Source organism: Branchiostoma lanceolatum, chromosome 16, assembly GCF_035083965.1.
Source record: "Branchiostoma lanceolatum isolate klBraLanc5 chromosome 16, klBraLanc5.hap2, whole genome shotgun sequence".
In the NCBI taxonomy this organism is placed as follows: domain Eukaryota; kingdom Metazoa; phylum Chordata; class Leptocardii; order Amphioxiformes; family Branchiostomatidae; genus Branchiostoma; species Branchiostoma lanceolatum.
The window spans coordinates 9,414,586-9,438,510 of record NC_089737.1 but is presented as its reverse complement, the minus strand read 5'-3'; the positions used below and the strand labels follow the sequence as shown (position 1 = coordinate 9,438,510).

The following is a 23,925-nucleotide window of genomic DNA, read 5'->3' as shown; positions in this document are numbered from 1 at the left end:
CTCTCAGACGTTCATAGATTATTTATTTTTACAAAATCTATTCTATTACGATCCATAATGCCGCCCACCGTGCGATGGTAGTTTTTTAGTAGGTGCGGCGGATGAAATTGAGTGGCCAGCAGATGCTCCGGACTTTTACTTCAATGTATACCATGACCTTTAGGGTGGAACAAAGTCATAATCTGGATTCAAGGCAGCAGCAATTTCGAAAGAAAGTGATGGCACGTTGTAAAATTGGAAACGACTTCAATTTGGATGCAACTTGGCCGAGATTACACTTAAATGTCCTAGAGGTAACAGTTGAGAAAACCATAGAAAAAGATACTGTAAATGCAGAAATGTTTGCGGTGGTTTTGTGTTTTCAGTTTTCACGGTGAACTCTTCAGCGTGAACTTAAAAACAACCGCAAATCTTTTTGCCCACCTTTGACGGTAGCGATACTATTGTTTCAAATGCGAACTTAACACAAACACTACATTTTCTCCCTACCGTGAAATTAAAACCACGCAAACTTAAATGCATTTACAGTACTTGTCTTAGGCTTCTGTATGTTAGATAGCTTATTCACAATAATTTGTCCTCCAATCTGAATCATAATATAGATAGCATATTGAGAAATGCATCATGATTTTTAAAGAATATGAGAAAGGTTGATTGGAATTTGCCCTGTTCTGGATATTTTTTCATATTTCTAGTCTAATAATTTACTGATTTTATAGCATGATTATAGTGTAGGCCAAAACTAAGTCCCTTTTGATGGATTTTAAAGTGATTTTAACCGCGGAAGATGTAATGTTGTGTGAAATTACCCTGTCTGTGAATATGGTACTGCATGTCTGGTCAGTAATGGGGAACACAGCAGAAATCAATGGAATTTTCTTTTCTGTTGTAAAGCCTGTTAGCTAAAAATGAATATTTTAATGATTTTAGATAGCCCCGTTCCCGCGACATGTTATCGGTTTAAGCTATCGACTTAAAGTTTTGGCAACATTTTTCTTAACAGTGTGCATATCAATCTCAAAGGTAGTAAACGTAAAGTGAATTTTCTAAAGTGTTATGTACCACCAATAGGATTTTATACTAGTCGTAATTTCTAATTTTACTGAACAGTTTTTGGACAGACTTACGTTGTACTGTATACTTTTGAGTGACATTTTAAGTATAGTGATGTCAACTTTTGAGTGGAGAATTTAAAGCAATATGACTGCTGCAAAAGGCCGGCGCAATCCTTTACATACTGTAAATTCATGCGGGGAATCAATTTTGAAATCTTGATAGGAAAGGATGTTTTCACAATGTTTAAGTTGGTGGTTTAAACAATTTTCTAGTACAGTAAAGTGATACATTGGAAATGCAGTAACCACAAAAACTTTGAAAAGAAAATCACACATATTTCATGATCTACGGTATTTTGCTTTTACGTAACCATGGTGATTACTGTGATATTCTGATTGAAATGTTTTGATTAATGACTGTGCCAACATTGTTCTCAGTCTCCTCGTTTTTGTTTTCTTGGTACTCCTGATTGCTGTGTCTGCGACCTACTGGAACACCTTCCCATCATGCTCCTCTCCTGCCTAACCAGGTATGTACATTATAATCTTAACCTTCAACATGCTAAGGGTGCCATTTGCTACCAACTTTGTATTAGTAATGAGGTTATGCAGTAGGGAGTAGTAAGTTATAGTTAGGGGCACCAAATTGACTTTTCTAGAGTGTCAGATTATGATGCTGAGAATTAACCTTCTACTTTCTATGATCATATCCATTCACCAACTTGACAGTTACACTTTAGATGCATGTAAGTCTACTAAAAATCTAAGTGTAGACTTGAGTAATTAGAAACAAAATCATTGCTGGTAAAATGGCACAGAGGAAATAGACCCATCTATATTTTCTATTTCATAGATTGTTTTCTTCCATATGTATTCGCTGAATCTTTAGCTGAATCTTCAACATTACTATATGTATATGTTCATGTATGTTATGGACTTACAAAACTCCCTAGTCTACATTATCTTCCTAACAAAACGCTCCAATCTGGAGTCATGGGGAGTTAAAGCAAGAATCACTTAGTCGCCCGAAGGCCTCCTTTCCTTTGATGGAACACTGGTGTATTGGTTTCCAGTAGGAAAATGAATACAAATGTCGGACTATAAGCCCATCAACCAGCGCGGCAGCAGGTCTCTAATGGTCATCTATTTTCAGCAATATTTCAATCCGAGCATTTTCAACAAACAAAGCAGTCAATTTAGCTGCGAAGGACAGAGCTACAGCTCTTTCTCATTGTGATTCTCCTTGTTGTAGAGCTCATACTGTGGTGTAATGAGTTTGATGCCCAGCCTGATGTTTCAATTTTAGGTAAAACAGGTTTGTAGACCAGTATTTCAAACCACTTAGGAATGTGATAGCATTTTCAACAAATGAAGTAGTCAATTCAGCTGCAAAGGACAGAGCTTACAGCTCTTTCTCATTGTGATTCAGCATGTTGTAGAGCTTATATATTAGTGTAATGGTTTTGATGCTTGCCCTGATATTCCAGTTTGGATGAAAAGAGGTTTCTTGACCAGTATTTGAAACCACTAAGGAATGTGATTATAGCATTTTCAAAAACAAGGTACAGTTAATTTAGCTGCAAAAAACAGCTCTTTCTCATTGGGATTCTCCATACTGATATATAGTAGTGTAATGGATTTGATTCCCATCCTGATACTCCAATCGTAGGGAAACAGGTTTCTTGACCATTATTTCAAACCACTATAAGGAACGTGATAGTTTTAAATCCTCAAAGACCCCTTCTTTCATTACAAGTTATCATGAATGTATGTCTCGTTGGCCTGGCAATATTTCAAGGTCAGATTAGAGGTCAAAGCCGGGAAAGTGCCAAGTGCAAAGGGTGTTAACTGCTTTGATGTAGTGTCACAAGTTTCATTCTCCCAAAAGATACATTTTCTTGGAACTACAGTCTCCATAGACAGTTGAACACGCATTTGAACATGATCCAATATTTTTTCAAATCTATTGAAGCGATGTGTTTTGGAGCTGTATTTTTTTGGTTTATTCACTTTCCCACATTGACACTTGTGTAAGGCTGTGATCATTAGATCCTTGTCAGTAGAACATGTAGCCACTGTGGATTTGATTAGCTCTCTGTTGTAGCACAGGTACCATAGCCACTTGTGAACGTACATGTATATCAGAGCACTGGATCTTTGAACTAGAGATAAGGGAAAAGCCCTGGAAAATCCCAACTAGAGACAAACTTGCTTCATCGTATTGTTTCAGACATGCAGCCAACTCCTTTGAGTTCAGATCTTACAGGTTTTATCCATGGCACACCGAGGTGTATTGTTATTACGGAGATTTTGTTTTCGGTGTCTGTTTGTCTTTTTGTCAACTTCTGATCCCATAGGTATTTAAATGCAGAAGTGTAATTAGTGTCCGAATAAATGCTAGTATGCTGACAAGAAGTTAGGTCAAAGGTCCCAGAATATATTTTCTAATTTCCTGTTCATTTTCTTGGTATATGCATGTCTGTTGTCTTGTGAGAACCCGTGGAAAATTTGCATTAGACAGAATAAGGTCACACCAATTTTATTTCTTGTTTAACGGAATTTTAAAAAAAAAAGCTAGATTGGAATATCAGCATGAAAACAGAATTTGAGAGAAAAGTTTGTACTTGTACATTTTACACAAAAAATCTGTTAACCAAGAATTGAAATTGGTGTGGGCTAAGGGAGAAATTTACGATAGAACAAAAAATTGATAAAAAAAAGATATTTCATGTAGGTATGAGATCTTTGATTTTTTTGCTGATATTATTAATAAAAGTGTGTGTTTTTTTTAGCAATAGGCATGACTTTCTTACACATGGTAATGACAGTTTAACATTCCTTACAAAAAAACATATATCAGTTACCAGAGTTCAAAGGTGGCCAGGCCAGAATTCTAAATTCTGACCTTCTGGTATAAAAACAGGATTGCTAACTGCCAGACCATAGCACACCTCAAACCAAGCATGACAGCCACTACCACAAAATGGCGTTGAGCTTCAAAATTATGGCAACCTTGAATATGGTGATATGAAATATTGGATGATCTTACCAGTGCTCAGAACTTCAAAGGATTCCTCCCCCACTCCCCTAGGTATATGTAACAGTGCATATAAATTTGCGTTTGGTAATGGGTGTGTCGCTCTGCTATTCCATGCACACTTCAACCCATACTAAAAGCTATGATGCTGTTCATGTACATGTACATGCATTTCCAGGTAACTTGTTTAACCGTCAGCCTGCTAAGGTAGCTGTTTGGCACCATTTTGTATTGCTACCAGGTTAGGCAGCAGTGGGAAGGTTAAAATTCACTACTTTGACATTATTACGTCACATTCAAATACAATTTTTTTCTTCCCTCCTTCCTACCAAATTTATTCGCATCCACTTAGCCTCTTATGATACAACAGTACTGCACTAGCCATTTTTACCTCTGTGAATAGAGGTATTGTTTTTGTGTCTCATTGTCTGTGTTTCTGCCTGCCAGGTATTATTTCTATATGCTAGGCACATCTCACCACAGAATGACAGGAAGTGTAGGTCAAAAGGTCATGGTTGTAGGAGTGACAGGAAGTGGAGTACAGAGTTGGTAGAATTAATGATTTATCAACCTTGTGGTGACAACTGACAGACATTACAGGTCATGGGGTCAGTAAAAGAGCCTACTAGTTCACGGGGAGGTATTGTTTTAAATTTTTCTGTCTGTTTGTGTTTTACCAGTCATTTGTTTTGCATTTTAACTGTTTGATGAGTAAATGTTTAATCTACACATCATGTAATGTTGACCAAAACCTATTTGCAACATTAATTAACTACAATTAAAGAAGACATACTGTACCAGAAACTGTAATTGATATTTCACGGAAGGATGAGGCCTTCAAACTCTGGCTAACAGATTACCCTGCAAATTGACAGAATTTTACTCAAAGCGGAAAGAAAATAATTCCCCCCAATTCTTTTTTCGATTTACACCCAGAGCATGACCAGGACATAAACGCAGCGCCAGTATAGTCATCTTTCTGAAATTGATTTGGTTTAACATTTCCAATGCTGTATTATTGACATATCTGGGGCAGTCATAAAGACAGTGCAGGTTCAGCCACTATACTGTTATTCTGCCACACCCAACTGTATTTATAGTGTGGACCCATCCATAATTTTCTTGGTGCACTCTTGCCCCCCTCCCCCATTATCATTACATGTTAACATATTACAGTCTTATACAAAAATGGGTGTTACATTCCATGGCCTTTGGCTAAGATTCAGGTAATGTGTTTTGATATGGCCAAAATTTCTTCCTGTCTTTTATGAAGACAGCTGCAACCTGATATATCCAATATGGCATTAGTAAATACATAACTTCAGCACTTTGGTATCATTCATTATGATCTCTTTAGAGCTTTCCCTAAGGGTAATATTTGGAAAAACTCTTCTAAATAGAAGCCTAATATGGTATAGATCTTTCACTAAACTCATATATCTAACACTCTTATCTTCAAAACCACATCTATTACTAGTATTAGTTATGTATTTTTGAAGTCCTTTTTGAAAATCACTACAAAATGGCTACAAAAACTCAGAAGAAATCACATATTCCATCATCGTACAACTTCTGCAAGTCCTGCCATTATTCTAGCAGTGGCCCTCTTATGCCGTCCAGGGTATGATAAAAGGTAATGGTTTCTCGTAGAGACCCAAAATGTACTTCTAGCTAGACAAATAAGTCATGCAGACTCTGTCATACTAAGTGCCGGCCAAAGTGCAAAGGAAATATGTTCAGTTAGCTGGAAAGGAATGTATTATTTATTTCATTTTACCAGATGGCCCCTTGCCCATCTTTTTCTTACTGCTGCACCTACCACTGTTTTTGGCGTCGCATTAGGGGCGGAGGCATTTTTCTGATTCCTGGCGATTTCTCTTTTGAAATCATTTTGCTAAGGCCAGAAAAAATTGATTGTCAGTAAACCAGCTGTTTTTTTGGCTACCAAGAAATTATGACAAGCACTAATCTCATCCAAAAGTTTTACATTACTTTTTACTTGTTACATTACTTTCAAACATGCATATTTATGATATCATTGACCACATTATAGAATTGCTGTAATATTCATAAACCGTTCATTTATAGAATCATCTAGTTCATTTGTTGATAGATTACCATATAACAAAATATATGTCATACCTGGGCCGTGATAATGTTTAATGTGGGTGTTTTCTGAATCGGTCTGTATTTTATGATATTCCACAGGCTTCCACTTGTATCCCACGGGTTACTATTACCGTTACGGTAGACTGATTTGAATGTGCCTTCCATACGTCGCATAATTCCGATACCTGATTCGGACTTTGGAAGTGATTACTTCAGTTTTTTTAGAGGATGCCAAATTTTCTCAACTGGCGACACATTTGGCATCAGAATTTGTGTTTTTCCGGGTGGATATGTCAGCACCCTCTGTCCCAGCTCTCCCGCGGGTCGGCCTGGGTATTCTGGTGATACGGAATACGCTGTTTTGTATTCTCAAATCATAAGTCTGTGTAGCTGACTCTGTGTATGGCCTCGCTACATTCCTTCTGCACCAATGGTCTAATGAGGGCCACTCCCCAAGGGAGCTTTATTAAAACAGGAGGAAGCCACATTGACCAGGGAGAACTTACTGTGTTATAAAGGGTCAAGTTAAATAACACCCCTAACCTATGGCGTCAAGGCCAACATTAATCAAATCCCAAGTTGGAGTGGAACCTGCATGGCAGTGCAGGTGCCAAGCTAACAATTCATCCAAGCAATGATGCAGTAGAAGTTGTATTCAATATGCATATTTCTTTGGGTACACTTAAAGTAGTTAATTAAAGGTAGTAGTCTGGCCACTATTTGTTCCAAAATGAACTGTCTTTGTAATGCATCTTCGTTTTTGTGTGTTTTGGTGTGGTACGCTTAATAGACTCTGTAAGTCCTCATTACTACAAGGAAACAAAGACGGATGTTATCAGTCATTGTTTGAAGTGAACTCGACTGACAAGTTCTAATCCACACGGATCACTAATTAAGCTGGAGGTGAAATCCAGCGGGACTTTATAAGCCACAGGATCGAAACAGCATCAATCTGTTGTTGGACTTGAATTCCAATTTGTTATAAAACATGTTGTCTAATCAGTGCGCTGGGTTTACTGTCAAGTTGATAATGAAATGTGAGCTTGCTTTGCGATGCTACATCACATGGTAGATAGTATCAGAATTTGTGTAGTTCAAAGAGGGATACAAAAACAACCCAGGACTGCATCGATGAAGGTTAGACATCAAGGTAATGAGATAGACAAGATAACAGTTACTCATCAACTGGATAGATTTTGGAAGAGATAAGATGTTTTTTAGAAAGCATCCGGTATCTTTTGTTAGCCACTGACGAAATAAAGTTAGTGGATGCTACATAAAACGTCAAGTATTAGACAACAAGTCATGTTTTATGACAAATGAGAAATGACTACCTAGCTAGCATACCGCGCGTATGTTCAAGAACACACCACACCTATCAAAATGAGTAGGGGTCTATCTTGGTGTGAGTGGATGAAACCATACAATATTTTTGTTTTTATGCAGCTTGTACTTACTGTACAAAGCTGGTGTGTTATACCTAAAGGCAGTTTGCTGTGTATGAAAAACTAACAAACTTTTCTGAGTATGACATCAATTTAGATACACCAAATTTCATAGCTCACTACAGCTGTATTTTATTTAAGTCTTTTTGCTGTATTATAGTGGCAATTTTTTACCCTCCCTTTCCTTAGTGGCACGTTCCATCTTGACATGTTTAGTACATGCATCATCAGATGGACAAGCAAAATGGAAAAAGGAAATCTCTCGGACTGCACCGTTCGCAGGCACTTTTCTTCTCCGCCCATAGCCAATCATAGACAAGTGAGAAGGTACATTGGTGTTGACACCACGTCCAGCTCTTTCCCCCCCATCTCCCAACTCTGCATTACAACCCCCAGGAGAGATGATGATGTATAGTGTAACAATTCATGCTAACCAGGGGCACTCCCTATCATGTAGCTGAAAAGCCAATACTTGACCCAGGGGAAGCAAACCTTACACTATTGCGTTAACGTTGACCCGCGTGCAGAATCACATTAGCAATGGAAATTATACTCAGGTCTCCAATTTCGTAACCGTTTTTGAAAATAGGTGCACTGGTGTACATGTACCTAACCTAAAAATTAAGGTGCAGAAAAAAAAATTTGGTTCACAAAATAAAGTAAATTACTATGCCAATAAAACCTAATAACAAGCTTTAGTGCATCTATTTAAAGCTTGCATCTGAAATTCTGTCAAAATTTTAAACAAATGATACATGATATTTTCTGACATTTAAATGTCAAGAATATTGCTGTATACTAGTGTACAATAAAACAGTAGCTTTGTATACGTGACCCTACACAAATTTCTAAGGTGCACTGAAGCACCCACAAAAAGTAAAATTGGGTGCACAACAGTGCATAATCTTTATACACCCAGTATTTCGAGCCCTGAAACTAGAAATATCAATTTGCAGGCTATACCAATTATCACACTGTACAGCTTCTGTTAACTGTCACATCATTTTTTGTCTGCAAAAAATAACTAGTTCATTAAAACGTTACCTCTCAGACTCAGCATAGAATGATTTAAGTGGCCTACTTATCATCCAATTAGCATACGTCTGACATGGTGAACTCGTGTCGTGAAAGATTCTTTCAGTTCCCGACTTCCTCTCTGAAAGGTTATGGTGATAATGCACACGGCCAAGTTACAGCCATATCGGGTTGCAACACGAGGTATGTGTAGGTCCCACTGGAAGCCATTTTGTCATGTGTTTATTGGATATGTGTCTATCTGCATTTACTCTCACATTTATATGGTCCTACACGGAAAAAAACCTGACCTTGTCGATAAGAGTCTCACTTCCCAAATTACCATAGTTAGGATGTATAATGATCGGGTTACATGGCATGTCTTTGAAACATTGTTGTAGAAATATAAGAGGTCGTAAGTAATAGGAAACATGATTTATTGTAGTGCCGAGGATTTCATAGAACCACAAGGAAAGAGTTTAAGGATATTCACCTCCTTGTACAGAGGTATGGTTTCCGTTTCGTCTGTCTCTATGTCCGTCGGCAGTAGATTTCAGACGGTTACGAATTAGTTCAGCATGGTTAAGACATCGATTAAGATCTAGACCCAGAGCTGCTGCAGTTCCTGTGGTAGATGTAAGAAGGCTCATTATTGGTCGGGACTGTCAGACTGGCAAAGTGCCACCATCTTGGCACCTAGATTCATTATGTGATGTCTACTGTAGGCAATTGGTATGCAGTATGCTTTCTTCTTTTCACAAAACTTAGGGTTCAAATTCAAACTAGTCTTTGAATCTTCATCTACATGTGATGCTATCTATTACAAAATTTTGGAAAATGAAATACTTTGGAGTAGTCTTTCTCAAAAAGTTTTGGCTGTCATTAAAGAATTTGTAAACCATTTGAAACAGGTTAAACACTAAGGAGTACATTATTGCTAGTAGTAGTGTAGTTGAATTCTTTTTAAGGGTTTAAGAAATAAAGAAATTAGTCTGTTTACATCGCCTTATAAAGAAATGGCACTCAAAACTCTTGAAAAATTTGAAGAACGAGAAGAAATTGACAGAACAGAAAAGTGCATTGAATGTTTCAGCTCACCCAGACAGACTCTAAATTGTTTTCTCTCCTCACATGTGGCCTTTTGGGGATCTTTACAAAATCAACTGGATCTCAGCAGGCTCAGAAGACCCAGAATAGATAAACTCCTTTCCACAGCCAGGGGTTGCATTGATTGAAGAGAGAGGAGATGGGGGCCTATGGGATCAGCTTTCCTGTCGATTTTCTATCATACGATGATGAACGCTTTGTCCTTGCCCCTGGCAGCATATCAAACGTCGTCCAAAAACTGTGGCGCCAATTTTTTTTCCACCGTTTTGGAGCAAACTTTTTTCAGCAGTGTTTTGAGAAAAAGGCTTTGACATGTTAGGGGGTGTTAAGATTGATCATGATAGGTAGGTAACGTTTACTACTCAGACATATGTCTGGGCGTGACTGAGAACTATATGTATCCTAGATGACAGTTTAACTCTATATGAGAAATCCCACTTAATGCAGGATGGGGTGGGGAGGGGGGCAGTTAATCGTATCTCAGAAGACTGCTGTCATTTAATCTATCCTGATGTCAATGGAATGCTCAATGTTTTAGACCGTCCCAGTCTTCCATTTATTATCATACAAAAAAATCAATCTGATAAATGTATTGTGACTCTACCTTGTAGGTTGGATCAATGAAGAGAAGGATATGTTGGACAGAAAAGAGATAGAAATGTTTTTGGCTGCTATTTTGCCTGAAAATCTGACACAAATTCGTTTTGTGGATTGTGACTTTAGCCGTTACGTTTGATCAATGAAGAGAATGTGATGTCAGCAAAGATGGAAAATAGAAAAAGTGTTTTGGGCTGCTAATTTTCCCGATCATCTGACACAATATCTTTTTGTAGATTGTGACTTTAGCCAGTAGCTGTCATCATCGAATAGAATGATATGTCAGGGAGAAAGTGGAAATCAAAAAAGGTTTTTAGACACTTATTTGACTTAAACCTTGACGTGTAGTTTCTTTTATGACTTTAGCCGGTACACTACCAAAAATGATTTTTCTTGTTTTTTCTAGTTTTCTTGTTTTTACTTAATTCGTGGACAAATTTTCTTGAATGAAGAACTTCCATGAAAATGATAAGAATAAATAAGAAAAGCACAAGGGACCATTCCAAGAATCTTGTCTTGTAAATTCTCACAACAAGAAACATTTTCTTATTTTTCTTAGATAAAGAAATAATTTCTAGAAAGGATTTTCTCTCATAAGAATTTTCTAGAAATTGAAGTTAAAAGTTCTTGTTTTTCTTGTATGGAGAATCTATTTCTTGCCATGTATAAGAAAATACAAGAATTATTTTCTCCCCTATCTTCTTTTTCTGGTAGTAAGAAAAAACAAGAATTCAAGATTATGAAAACAAGCAACAACTAGAATGTTATTCTTGAGTGTTCTTTATTTTCGTATCAAGAAACCTTGAGAAAGAAATTCTTGATTTTCTTAGGCTGTTTAAGAAAATAGAAGAATTTTCTTCTTGCCTTTCTTGAGGTATCCTGCTTAGAAAAACAAGAATTTTCAAGATATTTAAGCTAGAAGACAAAGTTTGAGTCATAACTAGAATAATATTCTTGAATGTTCTTGATTTTCGTATCAAGAACCTTTGAGAAAAAAATTCTTGCTTTTCTTGGGATGTTTAAGAAAATAGAAGAATTTTCTTCTTGCCTTTCTTGGGGTATCCTGCTTAGAAAAACAAGAATTTTCAAGATATTTAAACTAGAAGACAAAGTTCGAGTCATAACTAGAATAATATTCTTGAATGTTCTTGATTTTCGTATCAAGAAACTTTGAGGAATGCATTTCTTGTTTTTCTTGATAGTAATACTTTAAGAAATACAAGAAATACTTTGAAATTCTTATTTGAACTCGTATAATATAATGGTTGTTTCCTGGATAAGATGAGGCTATTGCAAGAAATAGAAGCCAAGTTAAATTTTCTTTAAAAATCTTGATTGTTCTAGCAAATATCTGCATAAAATTTTGACCAATGGCAACACTTGCCATGTGATCTTTTCCTGATTGGTGGTTTCAAATGCCACAGGCAGTTGACAGCAGGGCCAAAGCTCTGAGAAGTTCATGCCTTCAAGTGCTGTTCACTTCTTATTCTATTTTGTATTAATTGAAGACTCAAGTCGGTTTCAAAGTCAAAACCCAGGTACAAGAGAACATATACAAGATGGGGATCATGGTCTGAGCCTGCAGCAGATGCCAAATTTTGCACGGAAACACTGGATAGCAGTATGGAAAAGGTAAGTGCCCCCCTCCCCACCCGACTGTATGAAAATCAGCTCAACTTTATTTATCATATGAAAAAAAAAGTCAAAGGGCCCCTGGATGGTTTAATCGTCAAAAGCATCAAGCATTGGAGATAATGATAAGTATAGCCTCTTTGGGTCCAACTCAAAACATCTTTTTGGCCGATGAATTAATAGATCTTAATCAAAAAGCGATCCGCACACATTGGAAGATTACATTCCACCACTGAGGGGTGGACTATTTTAAACGTATTGTTTCTGGAAAACATATGGATAGGTTAAAGAATGATAAAACATATGATGTGTTTTGTGAAGAAATCAATTCAATTGGAACTTTCACATCTAGAAGCTGGAAGTTAGTTAGCTCAACTCAGAAAGTAAAAATGAATAACATAGTCTTCATTTTTCCCCCAGATGTTGGAAGATGCCAATGGGAATGCCAATGTCAACAGAAATGGGCTTGAAGGGTTTGGTTTCCATAGTCGAAGATGATCATCTGTTAACACTGCCAAGTCAGATGAGGCTGCTCTACACCACCTTCCAAGACGATAAAGAATTATATATCATGAAATATATCATATGTAATAAATCATATAGCATGTTAATTACATAGCAGTTTGTAATCTTTTTGTCCTTTCAGTTTCAGTAGGCTTTGTATCAAAATTAGTTTTGGTATTTGTACAACAATATTGTATATAATGTATATTATTATTATACCTATTATTTTTGAAATAATACACTGTAAAGCTTTGCCAATGTCATTTTTTTATACCAGACTCCACAATTTACAGAAAAATTAAGCCATCAACATGTCATTTGAACTGTAACTCTTGGAGTGAGATTCTTATTGTAAGAACATCAGTCTTAAGAGTAAGAAAACATTTCTAGGTAGCAAGAATTGTGTTCTTGAAGTAAGAAAAGCATTCTTGTTGTAAGAAGATTAATCTTAGAAGTAAGCAAACATTTCTTGACAGCAAGAATTGTGCTCTTGGTGGAAGAAAAGTATTCTTGGTTTAAGAATATTAATCTTAGAAGTAAGAAAAAATTCTTGGCAGCAAGAATTGTGCTCTTGATATAAGAAAAGTATTCTTGTTGTAAGAAGATTAATCTTAAAAGTAAGCAAACATTTATTGACAGCAAGAATTGTGCTCTGGATGTAAGAAAAGTATTCTTGGTGTAAGAATATTAATCTTAGAAGTAAGAAAAAAATTCTTGGCACCAAGAATTGTGCTCTTGATATAAGAAAAGTATTCTTGTTGTAAGAAGATTAATCTTAGAAGTAAGCAAACATTTCTTGGCAGCAAGAATTGTGCTCTTGATGTAAGAAAAATATTCTTGGTGTAAGAATATTAATCTTTGAAGTAAGAATACATTTCTTGGTAGCAAGAATTCTGCTCTTGATGTAAGAAAAGCATTCTTGTTGTAAGAAGATCAATTATAGAAGTAAGAAAACATTTCTTGGTAGCGAGAATTCTGCTCTTGATATAAGAAAAGTATTATTGGTGTAAGAATATTAATCTTAGAAGTAAGCAAACATTTCTTGGTAGCAAGAATTGTGCTCTTGATATAAGAAAAAATATTCTTGGTGTAAGAATATTAATCTTAGAAGTAAGCAAACATTTCTTGGTAGCAAGAATTGTGCTCTTGATGTAAGAAGATTAATCTTAGAAGTAAGAAAACATTTCTTGGCAATAAACAATCTTTGCTCTTGATGCAAGAAAAGTATGCTTATTGTAAGAAGATCAATCTTAGAAGTAAGAAGTATTTTCTAGGCAGCAAGAATTATGTTCTTGAGGTGAGAAAAATATTCTTTGTATAAGAAGATCAGCTCTAGAGGTAAGAAAGTATTTCTAGGCGATAACAATTTTTCCCCCTGAAGCGAGAAAAGGATTCTTAATGTAAGAAGATAAATCTTGATGTAAGAAAACATTTCTCAGCGATAAGCATGTTTGGTCTTGAAGTGAGGAAATTATTCTTAGTGTAAGAACCTAAATCTTGAAAATAAGAAAGCAGTTCTAGGTATTAAGATTGCAGGTCTTAAGTAGAGAAATGCATTCTTGTTATAAGAACAAAAGACTTGAAAAGAAGAAAGGATTTCTTGGCTGTAAGAATTTTGGTCTTGAAGTAAGAAAAGACGTGTTGGTATAAGAACCTAAATCTTAGAAATAAGAAAGTAGTTCTTGCTATCAAGAATTTTGGTCTTAAGAAGAGAAATGCATTCTTTTTGTAAGAACATAAAAGCTAGCAGTAAGAAACCATTTCTAGGCAGTAAAGTTTTGGTCAAGAATACCAACCTTTAAGTGAGAAATTAATTCTTAGTATAAGAACCTCAGATCCATGTGTCTGAATCAAGAATATACATAGAAAAAAAAATCTTACTGCAAGAATTACTTTCCGGCAGTAACCAAGGACATTTTTATAAGAAAGATTTTCTTACTACAAGAAAAAGCTCAGTAAGTAAAAAATTGCTTAATTCGTGGACAAAACCTTTTTCTTGAATACAGAAAAATTTGCTTGCATGAAGTAATATTTTTCTGTATGTAAGAAAAAACTAGAATGCAAGAAATTGCATTTTTGGTAGTGTAGGTTTGAACTATGAAGAAAATTACATGTTGGCAAAATTGGAAAATTGACAAAGGTTTTTGGACACTTATTTGCCCGATAACTTGACACAATTTCTTTTTCTGGATTGTGACTGAAGCCAGTAGGTTTAATTGATGAAGTGAATTACATGTCGGCAAAGACGGAAAATAGAAAGATGTTTTCGAACGTGAATTTGCCCGATTACCTGACACAATCTCTTTTCCACTTTGCTCGCCAAGATTTCCTTAATCCGATGCCAGCAGAGATTTGGAGTAAGCGGATTGACAGAAATGGGTTTTACACTGGGCAATGCTAGCAGGGCCTCCCTAAGCGGCTTACGATAATTGCAAGTGGATCACTTCTGCATTAGGTATCAGTCTGGTGGTCTTTATCACCAAATGGCTTTCAGGAACTCGACTCAGAAGCCATCCTGTCAGTTTGGAATCAAATTAGAACTGAAGACTTGTTTAAAGTTTTGACTTGTTTCGAGTGAATGTATGGCTTTGGAGATTTGTAATTCTTTTACATGTAAAATTTATCCTTCTTAACCCAAAGGTTTAATTGCAATGCCATTTGCAAAATGTCTAGCATTGTATTCACAAATTATCTGCTAGATTTTTTTGTTCTATACATGATTATGATTTGGCAACATAGTAATAGTAAGATGCAAAACTGTATGAAATGCAGTTAAACACAGTCAGCACCAGGGGCAGGGAAAAACTGTCAGCACCAGGGACAGGGAAACACAGTCAGCACCAGGGACAGGGAAACACAGTCAGCACCAGGGACAGGGAAACACAGTCAGCACCAGGGACAGGGAAACACAGTCAGCACTAGGGACAGGAAAACACAGTCAGCACCAGGGACAGGCAAACACAGCACCAGGGACAGGGAAACACAGTCAGCACCAGGGACAGGGAACACAGTCATCACCAGGGTCAGGGAAACACAGTCAGCACCAGGGACAGGGAAACACAGTCAGCACCAGGTACAGGGAAACACAGTCAGCACCAGGGACAGGGAAACACAGTCAGCACCAGGGACAGGGAAACACAGTCAGCACCAGGGACAAGGAAACACAGTCAGCACCAGGGACAAGGAAACACAGTCAGCTCCAGGGGCAGGGAAACACAGTCAGCACCAGGGACAGCGAAACACAGTCAGCACCAGGGACAGTGAAACACTGTCAGTACCAGGGACAGGGAAACACTGTCACCACCAGGGACAGGGAAACACTGTCAGTACCAGGGACAGGGAAACACAGTCAGCACCAGGGACAGGGAAACACTGTCAGTACCAGGGACAGGGAAACACAGTCAGCACCAGGGACAGGGAAACAGTCTGCACTGGGGACAGGGAATCACATTTAGCACCAGGAACAGGGAGACTCAGTCAGTACCAGGGACAGGGAAACACAGTCAGCACCAGGGACAGGGAAAAACAGTCAGCACCAGGGACAGGGAAACACAGCACATAGGGACAGGGAAACACAGTCAGCCCCAGGGGCAGGGAAACACAGTCAGCACCAGGGACAGGGAAACACAGCACCAGGGACAGGGAAACACAGTCAGCACTAGAAACACTGTCAGCATTGGGACAGATAGACAGCAGAAATAAATGAATCTACGGTATATGTTTGTTCAGAGTTTTACCTGGATGCAGACACAGACGATCAGACAGTGAAATGAAACAGTCTACGACACCCTGCCTACTAGGCTGTGTAAGACTCGTTGACATTTAAAACAACCATGCTGTCCCATTACGTCCTTGGCACACCACCCAGACAGGAAATAGTTGCAAACATTTCCTCCCCTGCCTCACATAAAAGAAAATCCTCACAAGTCATTATCCACAAGCCCATCATTTTCGGCCACAAATACAGATTTTAATGCTAGAGTGTACTATATTAAAGAAACATTGTAAGTCGCTGCTAGCAAAACATAAAGCTAACAGCAGTATATTTTGACTCAAAATATTGAGTCATAATATTGACTGTTTTCCCTCATTTTTGTGAGCACATGCTGTTATGGAACGTTGAAGTTTTACTGCATATTTATTTCATGACTTCCTGTTGAAGAATGCTCACAACAGGAAGGAGCCAATCATATTGCATTTGTTTGATTGACTGATGGATGGATGATTGGATGGTGCTTCCGCTCATTTCCTGTTATAGTGCATTAAAGAATCTTTACAACAAACGTGGTTGCAAACCTTTTAAAGAAAATGTTACTGTCTGTTTGGCAGGCCTAGGAAAGAACATGTTTTTCAGGTTACCCGTCCGACACTAGCAAAAACCCGCAGACCTTAGCCTTTTTCTTGTCTAATGCTGGTATGGGGCATAAAAGTTTCGATCTCAGTGATGGAATTCCAAACAGACTCTGTATTTTGCACCCTGTTAAAAGAAGAAGGTTTTAAACAGTTGATGTAAGAATGTGTTGTACTAGATATTGTTTATAAATTAATCTGTTTATTGATATACTTGTGCTTGGACAATATGTATATGTATGATTACAATATGATGTTAGAAATACCGGTACCTGATACATTTCAGTTTTACTTAGTTTGCTATTATGTATTTAACTATATTTTTTTGATCACTTAAGCCAAAAAAAAGACAATCCCTACCTACTGACCCTAAATTTTTCAGGACTGTAGCTGTGAAATGCAACACATTTTTTTTGTAGGCCACAACACAGTTGACTTAAGATTCTGGACCACTACTAGTGTAATTGATGCGACCCATTCCCTCAAACTGTCCAGACAATGTTATTCCCACTAAGTACTGCATATTTGGGTGATTTGGAGTTTCGGTAACAGTGTTTGGGTGGGTAATGAAGAAGTCAGCCTACCAGTATCAATGCCTCATCACCCAGACAGAGTTTTCATATTAAGACTGACGCCTTGATTTATCGGTGACAAAAGACGTGATCATCACATTACTCTCTGCCCTCAGAATTTCGTAGACCTGACGATGATCTGACCCATTTTTTCCCTACGGCACATTAAATAATGGTGATGGTTTGAGGTCACCGGCTTGGCAAGAGCCCAGGAGAGCTTTTACGTCCGATACGCTCAACTGTTCCCAAACAAATATGCAGTCCTTGTGTAAGGCATTGAACGGGTCAATATCATGCATCTCACTTCTGTACATCAAAGATACGGGTGCCTTTTATGGTTGAGTGCAAACACTATCCGTAGATGGTGCACAAGATCTGTTTAGGAGTTATGGAATACATGTATAAAGTTGAGCCCTATATTTGTTATTCCCTTGCCATGCAAAGTTTTGTGTTTTAGATGCTTGAGGGACAGGGAAAGGCATTCAGCACTAGGGACAGGGAAACACAGCTCTAGGAACAGAGAAATGCAGTCAGAGACAGGGAGACACAGTCAGCACCAGGGACAGGGAAAGATAGTCAGCACCAGGGACAGGGAAACACAGTCAGGGACAGGGAAACATAGTCAGCACCAGGGACAGGGAAACATAGTCAGCACCAGGGACAGGGAAACATAGTCAGGGACAGGGAAACATAGTCAGCACCAGGAACAGGGAAACATAGTCAGCACCAGGGACAGGGAAACATAGTCAGGGACAGGGAAACATAGTCAGCACCAGGGACAGGGAAACATAGGGGCAGGGAAACACAGAGTATTTGTTGAGTTTTATAGATTTTTGACATAACTATTCTTATTTCTCAGATGATGATTCTCAGATGTTGATGCCCCAAATATGAGTAAGATTATTGTACAGTATGCAACACAAGTACATGTTTTTGCAACTATAGCAAAATAATTGTGTTATAAAAACACAATTAATATTCTGAAGTTTCTGCATTATGCATATACTACTGCAATAAAGCTATGCTCACATTCAACTTGGAGGGTTGCAGATCCATCTCTGTCCACCACTATGGATGCGCAGGGCCTGGACCTGTATTGATAATCCTTATGTTTCATGCTCGGCAGAGTTTTTGATCTAGATATTGATGTGATTCGATGATCTGAGCAGCACTTAATTCGAGCTCGTAATTCATCAAAATCTCACCCAGATTTCCAGTCGCAGTCTTGAACAATTGAGTGTTGCATACCTAAGTTTAGCACGTTAAATTATCCATAGAACCATTACCAATTTAAAAGTGTGACGTCAAGCATAAAATGATGGAGATTACTTCCATGTTTATCTTTAATTAGGGATTATGATTTTTAAGAAAAAGGTATTTATAGAGTCTTTGGGTCGGAAAGTTGCAAATACCATGTCTTAAGCATTCGCTTGTGAGAGGTAGGCACTTTAAGTCTTATTAAAGTTTCTTTAATCTTCTTGCACTTCTTTTTGATAGATTCTGCTGCATTCCTTAACCCTCTGCCAAGGAACATAATTTTGCCCCCCTGCCCTCCATAAAAGGTATTTTAGAGTCTTTGGGTTAGAAAATTGCAAATACTATGTCTTGAGCGTTGGTTTGTGATCGTTAGCCACTTTAAGTAACGTTTCTTTAACCTTCTTGCACTCCCTTTTATTGCATTTTGCTGCCTATGTCAACCCTCTGCCAAGGAACATGATTTGCCCCCCCCCCCTCATAAAAGGTATTTTTTTGAGCCTTTGGGCTAGAAAATTCCACATACTATGTCTTGAGCTTTCACATGTGAACATTAGCCACTTTAAGTAACGTTTCTTTGACCTCCTTGCACTCCTTTTTATTACATTCTTGTTGCCTCTGTCATCTCTCTACCAGATAACGTGATTTATTGCCCCCCACCCCCCTCCAACTCCTCCATAGGGTCTCATCTCTATTCAGGCTTGGCTGGATTGCGCATCCCTGAATGTTAACACCCATTGATTGGTCTCTATCGTCCTTCTGTGCGATGATCCCTGACAACCATGTTCCTTAAAATGCAAATGTGGACGGTAGAAGCAGCCGAGAAGCGCCATCCATCAAATATAATGGTTTCTTTGAGGGCCGGTGGCACCAAGCCAGTGTGCGGAGCCAACACTTCATTACTTTCTCATCCTGTTAGTTGATTAGCCTTGCAAACTACCGAATAAATCATTTCAACTGATAAACTGTCTACATCATAATCCAAGCTGAGATCTCTATCAAGCAAAAAGTAGTCTTTTCTTTGATGGTAATGTCTCGGGTCCTTTTATGAAATGTTGACGTCCTTCGATGCTTTCAGTGATGCCCGCTGACATTCATAGCTTATGCATGCATTTCGATTATTCTAAATAATGTATTAAGATAATCCAATCTTTGACATCTACATGTAATTCATCAAGAAAAGGTTCGTAATTTAGATGGTTAATGTTTTGGGTCCTTTTATGAAGTGTTGCCATTCTCTGATGCCTTCAATGATGCCCACTCACATTCATAGCCTCTACATGTATATGCAGTTCAATTATGCTAAACAATTTCTCTATATATAGTATTCCAGCCTTTGAGATCTTCATCAAGTAAAGGGTACTAATCATTTTGATGGTTAATGTTTTGGGTCCTTTGATGAAATGTTGCTGTCCTCTGATGCCATCAACAATGCCAGCTGACATTCAGAGCTTCTGCAGGCATTTTAAATGATATGCTAAAAAAGATATATAATAATCCACCTTTCTTTGAGATCTTCTTTAGGTAAAGGTTAATCATTTTGATGGTTAATATTTTGGGCTCTTTGATGAAAAGTTGCCGTCCTCTGATGCCATCAATGATGCCCGCTGACATTCAAAGCTTCTGCATGCACTTCAATTATGCCCATTACTTCATCCAGGCACATGTTTGAGAGTTTTCAGGGCCAGCTCCATTTGGATGCATCATCACAGAGGAAGTGGTCCGGAAGGGCCGGAGCTAAGAAATGATGTCATTTGTCTTGCGGGAAGGGGATTATGTGCAAGGACGGTGGAGGGATTTAGAGATGGGGACGAGCTGATGCTTTAAGTCTGGCACATATGGGAAGTGCCAGGTGATTGATTTGTTCCAGCTGACATATTCCTCTCTTCAAGTTTCATTGACCTCTGTGTTTATTTGCTCGGAGAGCAGGCTTGTACCAGACAAGAGTATCTGATGCAAACAAACTGACCGACAAACGCATGCGCACACACACTCACACACTCACACACATTCATACATGCGCACACACACTCACACACATACACGCATTCACACATGCACACATACACACAGACAAACGCACAAAATCATTTGCCAAGCAGATGAAACACACACCTTAACTTAAACCAAAGCACGGTACATGGTATTCTTAAACATCTTGGCAATATACCTGTGAGGGAATTATGATGGAAAAAGAAACTTAATGAAAAACAATGCCGTCCGTAAATACATAACAGTCGGGACCAAGCTGGTCCAAACTTACCAAGCTGGTCCAAACTTACACCACTCATCTTTTCATCAAAAGCTATCTGCCACAAAAAAATAAAAACCATGGCATGTCCAGGACTAAAGATTTAAAAGCCTGTAAGAAGTTCTGCTGCAGTACCAAGGTAACACGCCAGGGGGCCCAAAATTGACCTTGACCTTTGTCTTCACAAGATCTACCCATGTACTAAATATCATTTCAATCCAACCAGAAGTTATGCTGACCCCAAATATCTAGAAACACAAACAGACACACAGACCGAAAACAATACCTCCATTTTTCATGGATGTAAAAAATGAAGCCAGAAAATGTCACTGTCTGTTTGTGAAGCCCCTGTGCCTGGCCTCTTGTTTTAAAGCACATGAAGGATGAGATAATATAACTAACTGCAAGGTTATATCGTCTGGGTTTCTTCCTCTAACAACTCCCATGCCACCCATTAGGCGAACAGAGTCATATCAACTTCCTCCTTACTCTGAGGCTACGACGATAACATGTATTTTGTGATGATCTTTAAGATATGAGCTAAGCTTGTAAACTCGTAGGATATTTCAAAACTTTCATTTCTTTTGATATGTAACCTTGATGTAAAATATTACTCATCAAATCACAATTAGGTTAGGAATATTCACAGAGAAATTAATCCGTACCGAATACTGCCTTCAAGTTGCAATATCAATATCGATTATACCACGGTGACTTTGATAGCTGATACTGTTAGTGTTTTATGCCAATTGTCATATAACGTCTAGAGTTGTTTTTTCTTAGTTTTTTGTCATGGAGGAATAAAGAAAAATCTTAACCGAATACTACCTTCAACTTGTAACTGAATAATGAATATCGATTACACCACAGTGACTTTGATAACTGATTCTCTTATAATGATAACAATTTTTGATAATTATATTATGATTGTCTAGAGTTTTCAGAGTTTTTCCTGTTAAGCCATGGAAGAATGAAAAAAAAATCTTTACCGAATACTACCTTCAAGTTGTAACTGAATAATGAATATCGATTATACCACGGTGACTTTGATAGCTGATACTGTTAGCCTTTTATGTGATATTGCGTCTAGAGTTGTTTTCTCGGTCCCTCCTTGGCAGATAGCAGGAAGAATAAAAATTGATTTTGTTCCTCTGCCATCGATTGACCTGTCCCAATGTGTGCCTCACTTCATTGTGAAGGTGCAGGATTTTGTTATGTTGTGTCGGTAGAAAGTCTGGCCATGCGTCCAGTAGGCAGATGGCGTTAGAAATCGATAGCATTGAACCTGCCCTGTAGGGGGGGGGGGGATGTCACATATGGTACTCGTCCCGCCCTGTGGACTACGACAGCGGCGGACCTGTCATCGTAGGGCTGATAATCACTTTATCACAAATCCACGCCCAGGGGCAAACAAACAACAGTGTGTCTAGATACATATAGAATACGACACGGTGTATTCTGTATCTCCCAAGGTACCAGCCCGACCCGCGGTAGGGCCGGGACCAAGGGTGATGCAAAATACACCATATTGTATTCTATTTCTGTCACACACACACACAAAAACACACATTTAAATGCAAAATGCACAAGAGGTTGATAAAATATTGTGTCCTTGAACATGAATTTGTACCAACATCAATTTAACATCTACATTCAGTATTCGGATTTTCAACGCACAAAGCAAGGCATTGGTTTACAGGTATTTCCTAGTTAGTTTTGAACAGAATGAGTGAGGAAGTTATAGATATTGATGGCAATTTATCAATTTTTTTGTAACTTAAAAAGTTGGTATTTTGCTTAAAGGTATGTGTTTGTCTCTAAAAAGGAACTACTTGAATCTTAAGCCACCTAGCAACTTCCTTGTAAACTGCAGGGTACCAGCATTTACATAAAAATCAATAGAGGAAACTATGCTGCAAAGTGACATAGATGTTAGCTGTCAGTATGCTTTCCTAATTACAAGTACTCACTAATTAAGTAAGATTGAAGTTAAAAGGCCCGGGGAAACACTAATTAGCCAGAGATATGAATACAAAGTGACTTTCAAAGTAAAACCTACAGAAGGCACAATTTGCTGGCGCAAAGCTGATCCCTTTGGACTGCGAGATTGACTATTTTCCCCGTGAAAGCTGTCAAGTACACTTTGCCACAACAACAGTTACTGTCTTGTTAGCTGCATGGCATATGGCATGTTTGTATGTATTGTAAATCGGGGAAACAATGTTGATAGCAAATCACAATAAAGAGTTGCAACAAGAGTTTCAAGAGACTCCGAAAAAGTTTCCTTATCCTCCTATCCTATAAAAGATCATCAATTTTGGACGTCATGTTTTGAAAGGTAAATAAAGTCACTGGTTCTGCCCTTTTGAAGATGTCTTGGCCGCACAGAGGAATGTGTTCTACTATCTTTGCCACAACATCTCTCAAGTCATGGGGGAGGGAGGTGCATACAGCCTGCACTGTAATTAGATGTAACCTTGAACCCTCAAGATTAACTGTGTAGTACTTATAATTGGTAGCTTGTCTGATACATTTGGCTTAATTCCTGACTTGTACCATGTTACCGATCCCGACTAGTCGACTATGATTTCCAATTCGTGCTTTGAATTCTGAAAATCAATATCTTCAACATGCTGCTTGGAGGAACCAAGTCAAGGGTCTCATCTGTGAATCCGTAATATTTCATCCACGAGGATTACTTTTCCAAAGAAAGCTAATGTGTTCAGGGCCATACCCCCTCTCTCAGACATCAGAGGCTGCTTTATGGAAGGGCTTAAGTTTCTCTTTTCATCTGCAGATAGAAAGTATGTTGCTACATACATGATGTCTGTGTCATTAGTTGAGATGAAAAAGGTCAAAGTAGACTTGTTGAAGGTCAATTGACTCGATGCTAATTTTCAAGGTTGTTTCGCCCCCCTCCCCACTTTTGTACTGTTTAATGAGACATTAGGTTACCACAGCTTGTAGCTGTCTGTCGGTATCCCTTTGGGTCTTTACG

General features: G+C 38.1%; 2 protein-coding genes and 1 long non-coding RNA gene across 3 annotated transcripts in view; 2 read left to right on the top strand and 1 right to left on the bottom strand.

Moving 5' to 3' along the window:
• Positions 1-23,925, top strand: part of LOC136421744 (staphylococcal nuclease domain-containing protein 1-like) — a 159,754-nt gene that overhangs the window by 84,743 nt on the left and 51,086 nt on the right. The window lies entirely within an intron of this gene.
• LOC136421745 (leucine-rich repeat-containing protein 4C-like) overlaps positions 1-23,925 on the bottom strand; it is a 71,622-nt gene that overhangs the window by 43,856 nt on the left and 3,841 nt on the right. The gene's annotated exons all lie outside the window — the stretch shown is intronic.
• Positions 11,776-13,714, top strand: LOC136421755 (uncharacterized). The gene is made up of 2 exons (XR_010753499.1): positions 11,776-11,996; positions 12,417-13,714. It is a non-coding gene; the product is annotated as an uncharacterized lncRNA (long non-coding RNA).